The sequence below is a fragment of the Erythrolamprus reginae genome, chromosome 4 (assembly GCF_031021105.1).
Source record: "Erythrolamprus reginae isolate rEryReg1 chromosome 4, rEryReg1.hap1, whole genome shotgun sequence".
In the NCBI taxonomy this organism is placed as follows: Eukaryota; Metazoa; Chordata; class Lepidosauria; order Squamata; family Dipsadidae; genus Erythrolamprus; species Erythrolamprus reginae.
The window spans coordinates 40,868,923-40,883,547 of NC_091953.1; positions in this window are offsets into that span (position 1 = coordinate 40,868,923).

The following is a 14,625-nucleotide window of genomic DNA, read 5'->3' on the forward strand; positions in this document are numbered from 1 at the left end:
TGAAACCCATAAATCTGAGGCTTTACCAATAATCTCTATTCAGAGAAATAGGAATAAACAAGAAAGCAGCTTAGCGCTAATTTATTTTTTGTATATAACTTCTTTCTGGAAGAGAATAAATGTATTCCAGACCGCATTTAAAATAATTTGATTTATTAACTGACCACACTTTTTCAAAAATCTGCAGCTGTTGAACCTGAATATGGAAGCAACATTTCATTGTACAACAAAAAATTCAGCAATGTGTTGTACTGTAGATGGACTTCACGATCACCAGGATTAACATCACAGATTGTCCCAAAGGTGTTTTTTCAAGAGGCAACTGGACTTTCTTTTCTTATTCATCTAACTCCAGTCCACAACGCTGTCCTTTCAGCAGTCCCAATAAGTCTCCACATCCATTTGCACTATTCAGGTGACCTGAGGGTATTGATAAACCTCCAAGTGTCCTCAATGACTCTTTAAAAGAATGCAAATGACCAGCTGTCTGCAAGCAATACAAATCCTTCAATTCCCCTACCATCCAGTCAGAGCTTCTTGGATAAGAAGCAAAATGCCTTCAAAGAAAAATGAGAAAGTCCAGTTACATCTTGAGACAACACCTTTGGGACAACCATAACCTGGATGACTGAGAATCTCCATAGACATTTAACATTACCAATTCTTTTTTCATTTCAGTAATCATATTGGCCACTGTTTTGCAACTTTCACAATAATCCAGATCAGGAGTGGCTTCTACTTATGTTCCCCACCAGTTCGCATCATAAAAGGAAGTGCACTTTTTGTGTCACTTCCCAGAAAGGACCCTTTCTGCATGCTCAATACTATAAAAAAAGTTTCTGGGCATGCGCAGAAGCAAAAAAACAAGATGGTGACAGCTATGGGCACTGCCGAGAGAAACAGCTTGGGGGTATCACTGCCAGTTCTAGCAACCCCAGCTGCCAAGTTACTACCAATTCTATACAACCGGTCCAAATCAGGAGAAACCCACCTCTGATCCAGATGAAGCATGGTTCCAGTGATACAGCACGAGTCAAAAAGAGGGCGGGGAAAATATTTACTGACCCCTCACATCCTGGACACAAATTGTTTCAACTCCTACTCTCAAAACGTCGCTACAGGGCACTGCACACCAAGACAACTAGACGCAAGAACAGTTTTTTCCCAAACGCCATCACTCTACTAAACAAATAATTCCCTCAACACTGTCAGACTTTCTACTAAATCTGCACTTCTATTCTACTAGTTTTTCTCATCATTCCTTTCACCCATTTCCTCCCATGTTGACCCCTATGACTGTAACTTGTTGCTTATATCCTAAGATTTTTATTAATATTGCTTCTTCATTGCTTATTTGACCCCTATGACAATCATTAAGTGTTGTACCACATGATTCTTGACAAATGTATATTTTATTTAATGTACGCTGAGAGCATATGCACCAAGACAAATTCCTTGTGTGTCCAATCACACTTGGCCAATAAAAATTCTATTCTATTCTATTCTATTCTATACAGGTAGGACAAATAGCAACTACATTGCCAAATAAATTGAATAAAATTGTCTATGATATAAAAGATGATTTCAAATTTGTAGAAATATATCATATTTAACTTAATGTAGTATCTAAATCTGTTTGTGCTGACTTAGGGATTCTCTGAAACATACAATTTGTATGTTTACCACAATTTCCTTTTGTGTGAAACTTTATATCTGAATCAAATAATTAAACACCAAGTCTTCCAAAACTCTATTCGATTGTTTTGGGATATATCCTAATGGCATTTTTAGACATGAGACTATAACATTTTTGACTGCTTTAAAAAAAGGCATTCTTTATAGTGAAAAGTCATTCTGAATTTTTTTTTTAAAAAAAATTGAACAGATCTATGTCTTGAATGTTTTCTTTTGAAAATTCAGAGGAGTTCCCATTTGATAATGGAACCAGAGACAAAACAAGAATGGTGACTAATAGGTCTTTTGAAAGTGTACAGAAATACTTTGAATACCACCACCACCACCACCAGATCTGTCATAAATTTAAGAACACAAGGAGTTATTCTGGGAAATATTTATCTTCCAGGAGAAAATTCATGTTGCAGATTTATATGCTATACAAAGACTGAATGCTATGCAAATTAATTTATTATTAAGTTACTAAGCAGGCCCAGACCTGGTTCTGTGTTGGATGGATGCCTACCAGATAATATTATGGCTTTATGCTAGAGCTAGACTAAAGGTAAAAACAACTTATCGGAAAAGTCAAAACACAAATCACTTCTGTACTGTTATCAGAAAAAAACCCAGGGACTGTTCATGAAGTCAGCAGAACTGACCTTTACACAAGAAAGTTGTTATTTTTTAAAAACTATATAGTAATAGTATCTGTGAGTATGCCTTTAGTATACTTGTGGGCCACTTGTAGTAAGAATCCAGATGCCAGAGGAAAAGGATTGTAGACATTGTGTGCTCTTGTTTCGGCAATCTCTAAAACAAAGAATTGTTCTAGTGCTGTTGACACTTATGGTGATTGTTCTGGTTTCTGGTAGAAATTTAGCAATTACAAATAACTCTTATTAAATGCATTATTTCATGAATAAAGAAACTCCATTTATTTCTCTGCTTTTCTGCAATTCAAACACATTTCATACAGGCACTTATCTGTTGGTCTGTTATCTCCCTTAACGGCATTTCTCAAATTCCTTCTCCTTCTCCACTTAACAAGATTTATTTTCCTAACAGCATGATTTCTAAAACAGCAGCCCTGACTGTTAATCAACACAGAATAATTTTGCTTACTTGGGAGCGGCAAGAAAAACCCTCCATTTTTCTGTTCGACAACGTTGAAACTCCACCCTTCTTCCCCCCCTGGCCTCCTGACGTGCCAAATACATCACTACAGTATTTAACCCATTCCTCTCCTTAATATCTTCTTCCAGACACCTGTTCTCTACGTTTTTGGGCCCTTCTGAATTTAGGGTTCTGATTCTCCCTCGCTAGATCCTGAACTCATAGCCCCATCCTGTGGCTGGCCTCCCACCTGTTCTATTACCTGTAACCCCAGGCCCCCCACTAATTCATAAACACTATCTGAATCCGAGTCCTCAATATCTTCATCATCCTCCAACTGACCAGGAGTATGTACAACAGCTAATAGCATTTGGGGAAGGGAGATGGGAAAAATAGAGATTCATAGGACAGTTAAATTGGGGATATAATCCCTGCATTCTGCAACAGGATTTTTTTTTTACAAAGGCACATCTGGACAGTCTGGATTGTTTTTGTTGGGCTATCACTCCTTGATTTCATATGTTTGCATTCTGCTTGTTATATTTCAGAACGTTGTGTTATGCAAGTGACCTGCCAGATCACTCTCGGAATCTTACAAGTGTTACAAGAAGATGATCTCTTGCTTTCATTACTGCTCTATAGAAACAAATGTTTAAATTACAGCTATGATATCTCATAGTCATGGCTAGCCCTTTTCTCCATGATAAAATAATGGAATCAACTTTAAATCTGCATTAAGTGATATTACCATATTTAATAGGTGAGAATACCAAGGTTTGTCAGACATGACCAGACATTTAATTCTAATAGTTGAACCTAAACTCTAGGACAGACCTGAGCAAAGTGTGGCCCGGGGGCCGGATGCCGCCCGCCCGCTGTCTGTGACTGGCCCGCGAGGCTGGAAGGAAGGAAGGAAGGAAGGAAGGAAGGAGAAATGGGGGAAAGAAGGAAGGAAGGAGAAAGGGGGGGGGGAAGGAAGGAGAAATGGAGGGAGGAAGAAAGGAAGGAAGGAGAAATTCTCTTTCCATGCCCTTTTGCAAAAGTCCAATAAATGCTCATTTTTTAATTGTTCATTGGTTTCATTGGCCTTTCCAAGAAATTTAAAGCAACCCCCCCCATCCCACCTCTCAGGGAGAAAAAAGGGAGGAGGAGGAGGAAGAAAAGAAATTCAGGCAAAGCCTCCACTATATTTTCTCAACTGACAAAGTAGGTCAGTTGAGGAGAGGCACCTGAAAGGAATATTTTGAAAGAGAAGTAAAGAACTGCCCAAAAACAGAAATAAAAGGCAGAGAAAATCAGAGATCTCTCCATCTGGAGAAGGAAAGAAGGAGAAATGGAGGAAGAAAGGAAGGAAGGAAGGAAGGAAGGATGGAAGGAAGGGGTGGGCAATTAATTTACAATTATAATATAATTATAATATATAATAATATAATAAATATAATATAATATATAATATATAATTTATAATTATAATATAATTAACTGAGTTCTACCCAATAATATACAGTATTGGGTAGAACTGAGTTAATTATATTAATCTGGCCCTCTAAAACAATCCCAATTTCTCATGCGGCCCAATGGCAAAATTAATTGCCCACCCCTGCTCTAGGATGATGGTGAATAAATTGCTTAGTAATAGCATGCTGTCCATTTCATCTGTCTTTAGATATATTATGATTATTTCAAACATATGTAAAGAAGATACAACAAAGACCATATATACAAACATAATAGGGTTGAGCATTAGGAAATCAGGAAACGATAGCATACTATTATATCTTCTTTAAAGAAGAACCTTCATTGGTTTGGACAGAGTGAGTTAATGTATCTGACAGGTTTCCATGTTGTTCAATTGAGCCAACTTTGGACAGAGTTTGGGATGAATAATCTTTTGTTCTCAAATTCTTTCTCTAATAACTCTCCTAGCCTGAGTGAATTCCAGAGGGTAAGTCCTTCATATTACCTTTAGTAATGAAAATATTTAGTACTTAAATGATATATGTGAACTTGGCAAACCGATTCTGAGCAGCTTGAAAATATGTCTTTGCATTTTTTTCACATGAGTATGTTCAAAATATTAGAAAACTCCAGTATTATATTAAATTCATTAATTTAATCTTTGTGTCTTTAACAGCAGGAAGATGGACTACCTTCTAGAGATGCAGCTCACTAGAGGGAACCTAATGTTATTTCCATTGCAAAAGGATTTTTTAAAAAAAGTTTGAAATACGTATGTACGTTGATACATTTTTCATTTCGAAGATCCAAATGACAACCATAAATAGGCTGAAGATCATCATAATAAAATCTAAGTTGTGTGGAGGTGGGTTTTTTTTGAAGAAAGTATAAGCTATCTAATAAAAGCATATCCATTAATTAGACACTATAATATTTTCCGGATGACCAATTTTTACTAAGGTGATTGGTTGATATTTGCTCTCGTGTTTAATTAGGGACAAGGTCAGAGAATGCTAATGTTCTTTGATGAAAGTTTAGTTCAAGTACAAATCAACTCAGAGAGATATCTCATCTTTCCATCAATGCCTGATATGTGTGGCACTATTAAATCAGTTTAATTCTTATTCTAGTTTTATAATACAATGCCCTTCCATCATTAATTTAGATCATATATAATATCCCAAGGCCAAAGTCACAGAGTAAATGGCAGGTTTGGTATAAACAGAACCAAAACCAGTTAAATAACATTTAATGGATTCTGATTCTTGTCACATGAATAATTTTTAAAAGTTTGCTTTAATGAAATCTTTGATTTTATGCATTTAGAGATATCCTTCACCTTTTCAATATTCAGCAAAAGCAACCAGTTATTGATACAGATGGTAGGTTTTTCTATGTGACTTTTCTCTTTATATAATCAACATTCTTAAACATGCGCAGACATCAATATTTCTTTCAAAACCAGTAATGTTTCATAAAACACTATCTGTATAGGACAGAGACAAAACAATCTTTTAGAAAACTCTTTGGAAGATTTGGAATTACTATGAGGGTCGCTCAGAAAGCAATGCACCACAATTTTTTTGTTCAACAATTATTTATTGAACACAATGAAAATTACACACAAGAAAGAATGATGTTTTGTCTACACTCCCTATTTTTCCATGTAATCTCTGTCCCATTCTATGGCCTTTCTGCAGCAGGACACAAGGGTGCATATGTCCTGTCGGTACCACTCCTTGTTCTGGTCACAAAGCCTTGCAACTCTGCCAAACTGTCTTCTAATGGCCTCAGCGCCTAACCATACTTCTAATGTGCCCAGTGACTATCTATACCTCTGTCAACTGCAGATTTTCCATAAACTGTACACAAACTGTGAATGTTCCCAACAGTTCCTTTCTCCACAGTAAGAAATTCAATGACGACACGCTGCTTGTAACGTACATCACTTACAGACGCCGTTTCAAAACACTGCTGCAGCTACGCTATCTGTCTGAAGAAAAGCAAAATTTACACACACACTCCTGACAATGCAAATAATATATATCTAAAGTTTCACATTCGTACCATTACTGTAGGCTGAGAAAAAAAAAAGTGGTGCATTCCTTTCTGGGCGACCCTCGTATTTGTTCATTAGGTTTGTAGGAACCCTCATGGCATAGTAGTTATGTGCTGTCACACACACACACACATCATAGCTCTTAGGAGCCTTTATTAAGGCTTCAAAGTCAGAATTCCCTTGAATTCCCTTGAAATTCCCTTTGCCAATACCAACACCCAACCCCCCCCAAAGAGTTCAACAGGCTTCTCAAGAAAAGTCAGGACAAGTACATAGCACAAAAGCAAAAAAAGTCCACGAGGCAAAAGCAAGTTCCACAATTCAAAAATTCAAGGTACAGAATCCAGTCTGAGCACCAAGGCAAGAATCACGAAGGATGAAGAAACAGTAAGGATACAGACACATTATTTCCGGTGTTGCTTCATTCTATTCGCTGAGCTAAATAGCTGTTTCCCAGTACAGCCTATCAAGAGGAGTGAGGCTGCCACCTTGCAGATAGCCTGGCTCACTTTCATTATGCCTGCCTCAGTGCCTCCTCTTAGTCCGGTGTGATATCAGATTGGGAGGAAGAGGCAATTATTCTCCATCTCTATCGATCAGCTACAGCTGAGGCACTCTTCACCTGAACTCTCTGGGCTTCCGAGCTACAGTTGTGCCTCTTCTGTCCCTAGCTCAACTGGCTGCTCATTCAATCACACCACTGAGCTCCTCTGCTCCTGGCTTGTAGCTGCTGGCAACCTCTGGACATTCCTCCACATCTCCCTGAGTCTAGCTCTTCATCGTTTGAACTAATGTCTGGGGAATTGTCTGGGAAGTCACCACAGGTTACTATGCAGTATTGCAGGAAAACACTGCCCACAGTCTAGGGTTTATTTATTTTATTTATTCATTTGTCCAATACACAATACATATGGAAGAGAATAGACATGAAGTAATATATATAAAGATAATATGTAAAAATAGAGGAGAATATATATGAAAGGAAGAAAATATATATGATATATGAGATAAGGCAAGACAATTGGACAGGGGACGAAAGGCACACTAGTGCACTTATGTACGCCCCTTACTGACCTCTTAGGAAGCTGGAGAGGTCAATCGTGGATAGTCTAAGGAAGAAATGTTGGGGGTCAGGGGTTGACACTATTGAGTCCGGTAATGAGTTCCACGCTTTGACAACTCGATTGTTAAAGTCATATTTTTTACAGTCAAGTTTGGAGCGGTTAATATTAAGTTTGAATATGTTGCGTGCTCTTGTGTTGTTGCGGTTGAAGCTGAAGTAGTCATTGACCGGTAGGACATTGCAGCATATGATCTTGTGGGCAATACTTAAATGGTGTTTTAGGCGTCGTAGTTCTAAGCTTTCTAGACCCAGGATTGTTAGTCTATTTTCGTAGGGTATTCTGTTTCGAGTGGAGGAGTAAAGGGCTCTTCTGGTGAAATATCTTTGGACGTTTTCAAGGGTGTTGATGTCCGAGATGTGGTATGGGTTCCAGACAGATGAGCTGTATTCAAGGATAGGTCTGGCAAAAGTTTTGTAGGCTCTTGTGAGTAGTGTGAGATTGCCGGAGCAGAAGCTATGTAGGATCAGTTTGATCCTGATGGGTCTCAAGAATGGGTCTCAGGCTTCCTTCCTCAGTAAAATGATAATGCTGATTGTTGGGGGGGGGGGATATGCTGTATTGTAAACTGTCAGAATTATTACCTGAGTTAATATTCCAGTTACAGTGAAGAAGGTTGTAATTAGTGTAAAGTAAAAGGAATGCTGAGTCATAGTGGATCAGCAGGATGTGTTATGATCTGATTGGTCAAGATCTCTATATACTGTAATGCACCTCTGCATAGGTGTGGTTTGTGGTCAGTGGTGGTTGGTTGTAGTTTATGGTTAGTGGTGGTAAGTCATCTAGTAAGATAGTTTGGTGTTCTGTAATATCGAATCGAGAGTACAGTTTTGATACTAAGAAGAAGTAAAAGTCTTCTGAAGAATTCCCGCTATAGTGTCTTCATTCTGAAACCTCTCCAGTTCCTGATATCCCTTCTGAACACAGCTTTGACAGTGCTACCTAGAGAGTGCAGTAAAGCACTATGAGGTGGTTTATACATCTAAGTGCTATTGCTGTTGCCAATAGCACAGTATATACTAAGAAACAGATAAGAATAGATAAATCAATGAATCTTGCCTATTTCATAAAAAGAATGGCTTAGTGAAACAATAGCATACCTTCCCAGGTAGGAAAATAGTGAGAAATGCAATGTAGGAGGCAACATGCTGATCAAGTAGTCTGTGAAATAAATTTTGATATGGATCTTTTAGAAGTAATTGGAGGCAATGGGAAAATAGGTTTGGAAACCATAGGCAGTTTTTCAAGATATAATCTCACCTCTGAAACCACTGTAGCAGCAAATCAGTGCTAGATTTTCAAAAGGATGTACTTTTGTGAGCATTTTTTTGTATCAAAATTTAATATCTCCTGGTCAATGGCCTATAACAATGGAGAGTGCAATTTCCTCAGTTATGAAGATGTCATAAAGTCTGATTGTCCTATCAGAAATCATGAGGCTAGATGTATCAGAAGGGGCTTCAAACAACACATGTATCATTTCTTTGATACCCATCCTATCAGTGTTTAAATTACTCAAAGCCAAAGGGTTATATCTTCCTTATTTTTGTGCTAATTTTAGTTCCTCAAACAAGGAACATGACCTATAGGTCCCAAATCAAAGAACAATTATTGAGGGCATTGCCCTGCATCTAGTTTATGAGTAAGAGAATTACAGCGGTACCTCATGATACGAACCCCTCATCATACGAACTTTTCGAGATACGAACCCAGGGTTTGGAATTTTTTTGCCTCTTCTTACGAACTTTTTTCACCTTACGAACCTGCCGCCAGCCTGCTGCTGGGATGCCCCACCTCCAGACTTGAGTCCCTCCCATTTTTTCCCACCCTGTCCTGCACCTTTCTCCCCTCTTGATCTCCATGGGTTCCTCCTGTTTTTTCCCACCCTGTCCTGCACCTTTCTCCCCTCTTGATTTCCATGGGTTCCTCCCGTTTTTTCCCACCCTGTCCTGCACATTTCTCCCCTCATCTTACGAACTTTTCACCTTATGAACCTCGTCCTGGAACCAATTAAGTTCATAAGACGAGGTATCACTGTACTTGAATTTTGGTTTTTTCAAATTTAATATATTTTTCTCTTTTTCAAAACACTTGTACTCGGGAAAATCTAAAGTAACTTTTAAAACTTTTATTTATTTTTTATTAAATTTCTACGCTGAACCTTTCATCAATAATGCAACATTTCTGTTAATAGATTGTCATATCCAGTCAATTACTGTATTATTCGGTGTATAAGACACACTCCACCTCCCCGATAGAAGGTGCAAATCTGGGTGCATCTTATACTTCAAATGTAGCCCCCCCCATGCTGTCTGTGTTGCATTTTCAGATGGTTCCAAACGGCGAGGATCCTCACTTCTACATGGAGCCCAGGGAACTGTGTTGACAGTGTCCCTAACTCGGGGCGAAGGTTCAGGAGGAGGAAAAAGGACACACTGCGCTAGGATCATCCCAGCTGCCAAAACAAAAGCCCGATTCTTAACAGAGCAAAGAGTGAGGAGGGAGGGAGAGGCGGGAAGAGTCAGCAGTGGCCGGGGGTTGGAAGTAGAATGCAGAAGTTGGGGGTAACTTGGGTCCCTGGGAGAACTGCAAGGGGGCTCGTTTCCCTTGTAACTGTGGAAAGCTTGGATTTGAGAGATGTGGGAATTCTCAAAGATGAAGATGCCGCCACCTGGGACAGACCACTCATCTGAATGCCTAACTAAGCAAGCGCTTGGGATCTCCAGCCTTTGTTTTGATCCCAAGTTGCCTGCAGAAAGAGAGCAAAGGATTGAATATGAAGTTTTCAGGTGGCAGATCCCCTCCATTTTGGGGGAGTGGGAATCTGCCACCTGGTATCTCTTTCTTCCAGATCTTCAATTTCAGGCATCCATTTTGCATTCGGGGAAGGAGATCTGCCACTTGAAAACTTCATATTAAATCCTTTGATCCCAAGTTGCCCACAGAAAGAGAGCAAGGAATTGAATATGAGGTTTTCAGGTGGCAGATTCCCTTCTGTTTTTTTGAGAGTGGAAACCTACCACCTGGTATGTCTTTCCCCCAGATCTTGATGTTTCAGGCATCCCTTTTGCAATTGGGGAGAGAGATCTGCCACTTGAAAACTTCATATTAAATTCTTTGATCCCAAGTTGCCCGCAGAGAGAGAGCAAAGGATTGAATAAAAAGGAAGCAGTGATGCTCCTTCAAAATGCCAGGGTGGCTCGACAAAAAAAATCACACATAACCCTTTCCTGGTACAATCTGATACAGGAGATGAGCCTGTAGTCTAATGGCTAAGGTCTCTTACAAGGCAGAGGCCCCAGGTTCAAATCCTAGTAAGGGTGTGGCTACCTGATAAAAGGCAAATAAGCTTGAAATAGATCTATAGTCACCCTTCCTTTTCATTATCAGCAAAAATGTTACACATACACACACACAGTTTCCATTGCTTTGACCATTTATCTAGTAAATCTAAATAATTTACCCTATTACAGATGCCTCCAGGAATATCAACCCTATTGCACACTTTAGAGTCATCGGCAAATAGGCAAACCTTCCCTACCAAACCTTCCCCTATGTCATTCACAAACATATTAAAAAGAATAGGACCCAGAACAGACGCTTGTGGCACACGGCTTGTAACCAGTTTCTGCTCAGAATACTCACCATTAACAACTCTCTGATGTCTACACTTCAGCCAGCTGCAAATCTACTGAACTATCCAAGGAATAAGTGCAATCTTCACTAATCTATCTATCAGCTCTTTATGTGGAACCGTATCAAAGGCTTTGCTGAAGTCCAGATAGGCAACATCCACAGCACCACCTTCAACCAACACTTTTGTGACATGGTCAAAGAAATCAATGAGATTATTCTGACATGATTTGCCTTCAGTAAAGCCATGCTGATTTGGGACCAATATGTTATTGTTTTTTAGGTGCTGATTTATCTTCTTTTTGTGTAGAGTCTCCATCATTTTAACTACAACTGATGTCAAGCTAACTGGCCTGTAGCTTCTTCTCTACTGCCCTTCTTGTGGATAGGCACAACACTGGCCATTCTCCAATCCTCAGGAACATCTCCTGTTAACAGGGATTGTTTAAACAAATCAGTCAGGGGGGTAGCAATGACAAACCTGAGTTAAGAACATTTCTACTTAAGAACCTGGTCATGGGACAGTATATTCGGGTTTCTTCCCATGTAGGATTTGGAAATTTTGTCATCTTCAGGCTGGTGTTTCTGTTCAAGGACAGAAACACCAGCCTGAAGATGACGAGTGGGACCTCGTCGAAATGTCGCCAGAAATTTCCAAATCCTACACGGGAAGAAATCCGAATATACCAAGACCATCATACCTGTACCCATGAAAATCTACGAAAACATATATATACAAATCCTACAAATGTGTGTGTGTGTGTGTAATTACCTTACCTTCTATAATATATATATATATTATAGAAGGTAAGGTAATTACACACACACACACACACACACACACACACACACTTGTAGGATTCAGTGATTTCTGGTGATGTTTCGACGAGGTCCCATTCGTCATCTTCAGGCTGGTGCTTCTGTCCTTGTTCTAGGGCAAACAGAGGACAGAAGGACAGAAGCACCAACCTGAAGATGACGAGTGGGACCCTGTCAAAATGTCACCAGAAATCACTGAATCCTAAACGGGAAGAAACCTGAATATGCCAAGACCTTCATACCTGTACCCGTGAAAATCTACGACAATATATATACAATTCAATTTTTTTTTTAAAAAAAAATTGTGATGGCCATGGACCAGCACTGACCAAACCAGGTCAGTGATGTCACCTGTGGGTTCCTACCGGTTCAGGTCTGAACCAGGAGGAACCCACCTCTGATATGTGTGTGTGTGTGATATGGAAAGTAGTATGGAGAGTAGCATTACATGCAAGAAATCTAAGATCAGTTTTTGGGTCCTGTTATGTAAAACAATTGAGATATAAGGTTAGTGAGAATATTGGGAATTATCTTCCTAGAATCCTAATACATTTTATGTAGCTAAACTTTTCTACGTTCCTCAGGGAAGAAGGATGAGTATTTAATTAATCTTCAGCGTGTATGTGACCTAACTGAAGAAAGACCACCTTCAATGACCTCATGTCTCTTGTTCCATTCTTTGAGTGACAAACAAATGGTAGTAGTGCTTTGGTTCCACAAAGAGGCCTAAGAACAAAAGAAGGTCTATTCATCAGTGAAGATTATATAACTGTGAATTCTCATGCATGAATGGCTTAGCAGAAAACAGACACAGGTTTTTCATTAGCATTTGCTTTGTTTCTCACAGTCCTGAAATAAAGCCCAACAGATGTGACTGTATTTGTAGAACAGGCAGCATACACATTAGAGGGAAAAGTCAAGGCTATTTAATTGAAACATATGGGATAACAGCAGTGACACTTGGCAGGTATCTGGCATAGTTTGGTCACTTTCTTTTGGCTTCCAGGATGCTTATCAGAGTAATTTTCCAATATAAACAGCATAGCGAGGCAACACAATAGGGCTAATTGATCCAGTCTCCTTGATTTGAAATCTGATGTTCTTGAATATTGGAAATTCTTTCATATGATACTTGATATCAGAAGATCATGAAAGCTATCATTCCACTGAGCAAATTAATATGGTGGTTCAGGCAATAGAAATATTTAATACCTTAAAAAATATCATAGACTACTAAGATTTCCAATAAAATGAGGACATCCAAAATTATATGGAGAATACAAATAATTTATTTGCAAACAACAACTACCCTATTCAAATATTAAAGTAGAATAAAGCTTCTACCTATTTATTTATTTATTTATTTATTTACTTACTTACTTACCTACCTACCTACCTACCTACCTACTTACTTACTTACTTATTGTATTTGTATGCAAACCAAGATAAAAGCCTCTGAAAAGATTAGAACTAACATTGTCAAAGCTCTCAAACCATTTGAGTAGACCAATGCTACAGAGAAAACACTGGACAATCAGTTTGGTGATAATAGAAAGAAAACGAAAACAAAGAATAAAAGCAAGCTTTTCTTTCAACAAAAATCTAAAGCTGCTTTAAAATTAATATTTAAATGTATGATAGAATTACATTTTATTGAGGAATTCCTTCAGGGGAATGATGCAATTTTTCCCCATCAGAACTAATTAAACCAAACTAATTCTGCAAGGCCTACAGGAAGTTACCTTATTTCAGATTACTTCTTTATCAAAGTAGATTATTATCAGTCCAGGGTCTTCTTTTAATGTTTTGGCTAAAAACTTAATCTGGAGGTTTTTGCATAATGATTCCGTTGAACCCAACTAATTTTCTATCCAGAAAAAACAAATAAAATAAAAATAAAATAAAATTCTAAGATAAATATATATTTGGTCTCATCCAAAGTGTTCTTCGGATATTTTTCATCTTCTGGTCTGATCTAATGAGTTGGGGTCTAGTAAACAATGAGTGAAACTAATACAATACTAAACTTTTCCTTCCTTAGAGAAACTTCTTTTATGTTGACATAGAGATGTTTCCATGTTTATATGTTGTGAGAAAAAGCAATTTTATTAAGAACCAAAGCAAGTGAAGATAGTTGAAATAAAGCATACTGCTCAAAAAAATAAAGGGAACACTCAAATAATACATCCTAGATCTGAATGAATGAAATATTCTCATTGAATACTTGGAGTTATATTCTGTTGTTTAAGTATTCCCTTTATTTTTTTGAGCAGTGTATTTGTTTTGCATATACAAATGAATTGATCGCTGAGTTCCTCACCCATTCCAAATAAAGCCAGATTATAGGTTACATACTTTTTGTTTGCTACATAGAAAAGACTAAGAAAACATTGTAAATCATGCTATGACCTTTATTGCTGGAACGCCTCTGATAATACCATTTGGGGTGACCTTACCAGGGCACTTCTGCATTCTATTAAACAGGATACTATTTTGTTTGTAGATACCATCATTACCAACAATGCCATTTATTGTGCTCATGTACTCTCTTCTTTCACATCATTAGGAAAGACAACAATCTGCTTTTCATTATCTGTGTCCTTGCTAAGGTCACATTTCTAGCTGCCTGTCTTTGCTTACAAATGCATATGTTTGGCTATTCCTTTCTTTATGTCCCCATTACTAAATTTCAACACTGTCTAAATGCCCTACTCTTAAAAACAGCCGGGACAAAAAGGTGGTAAT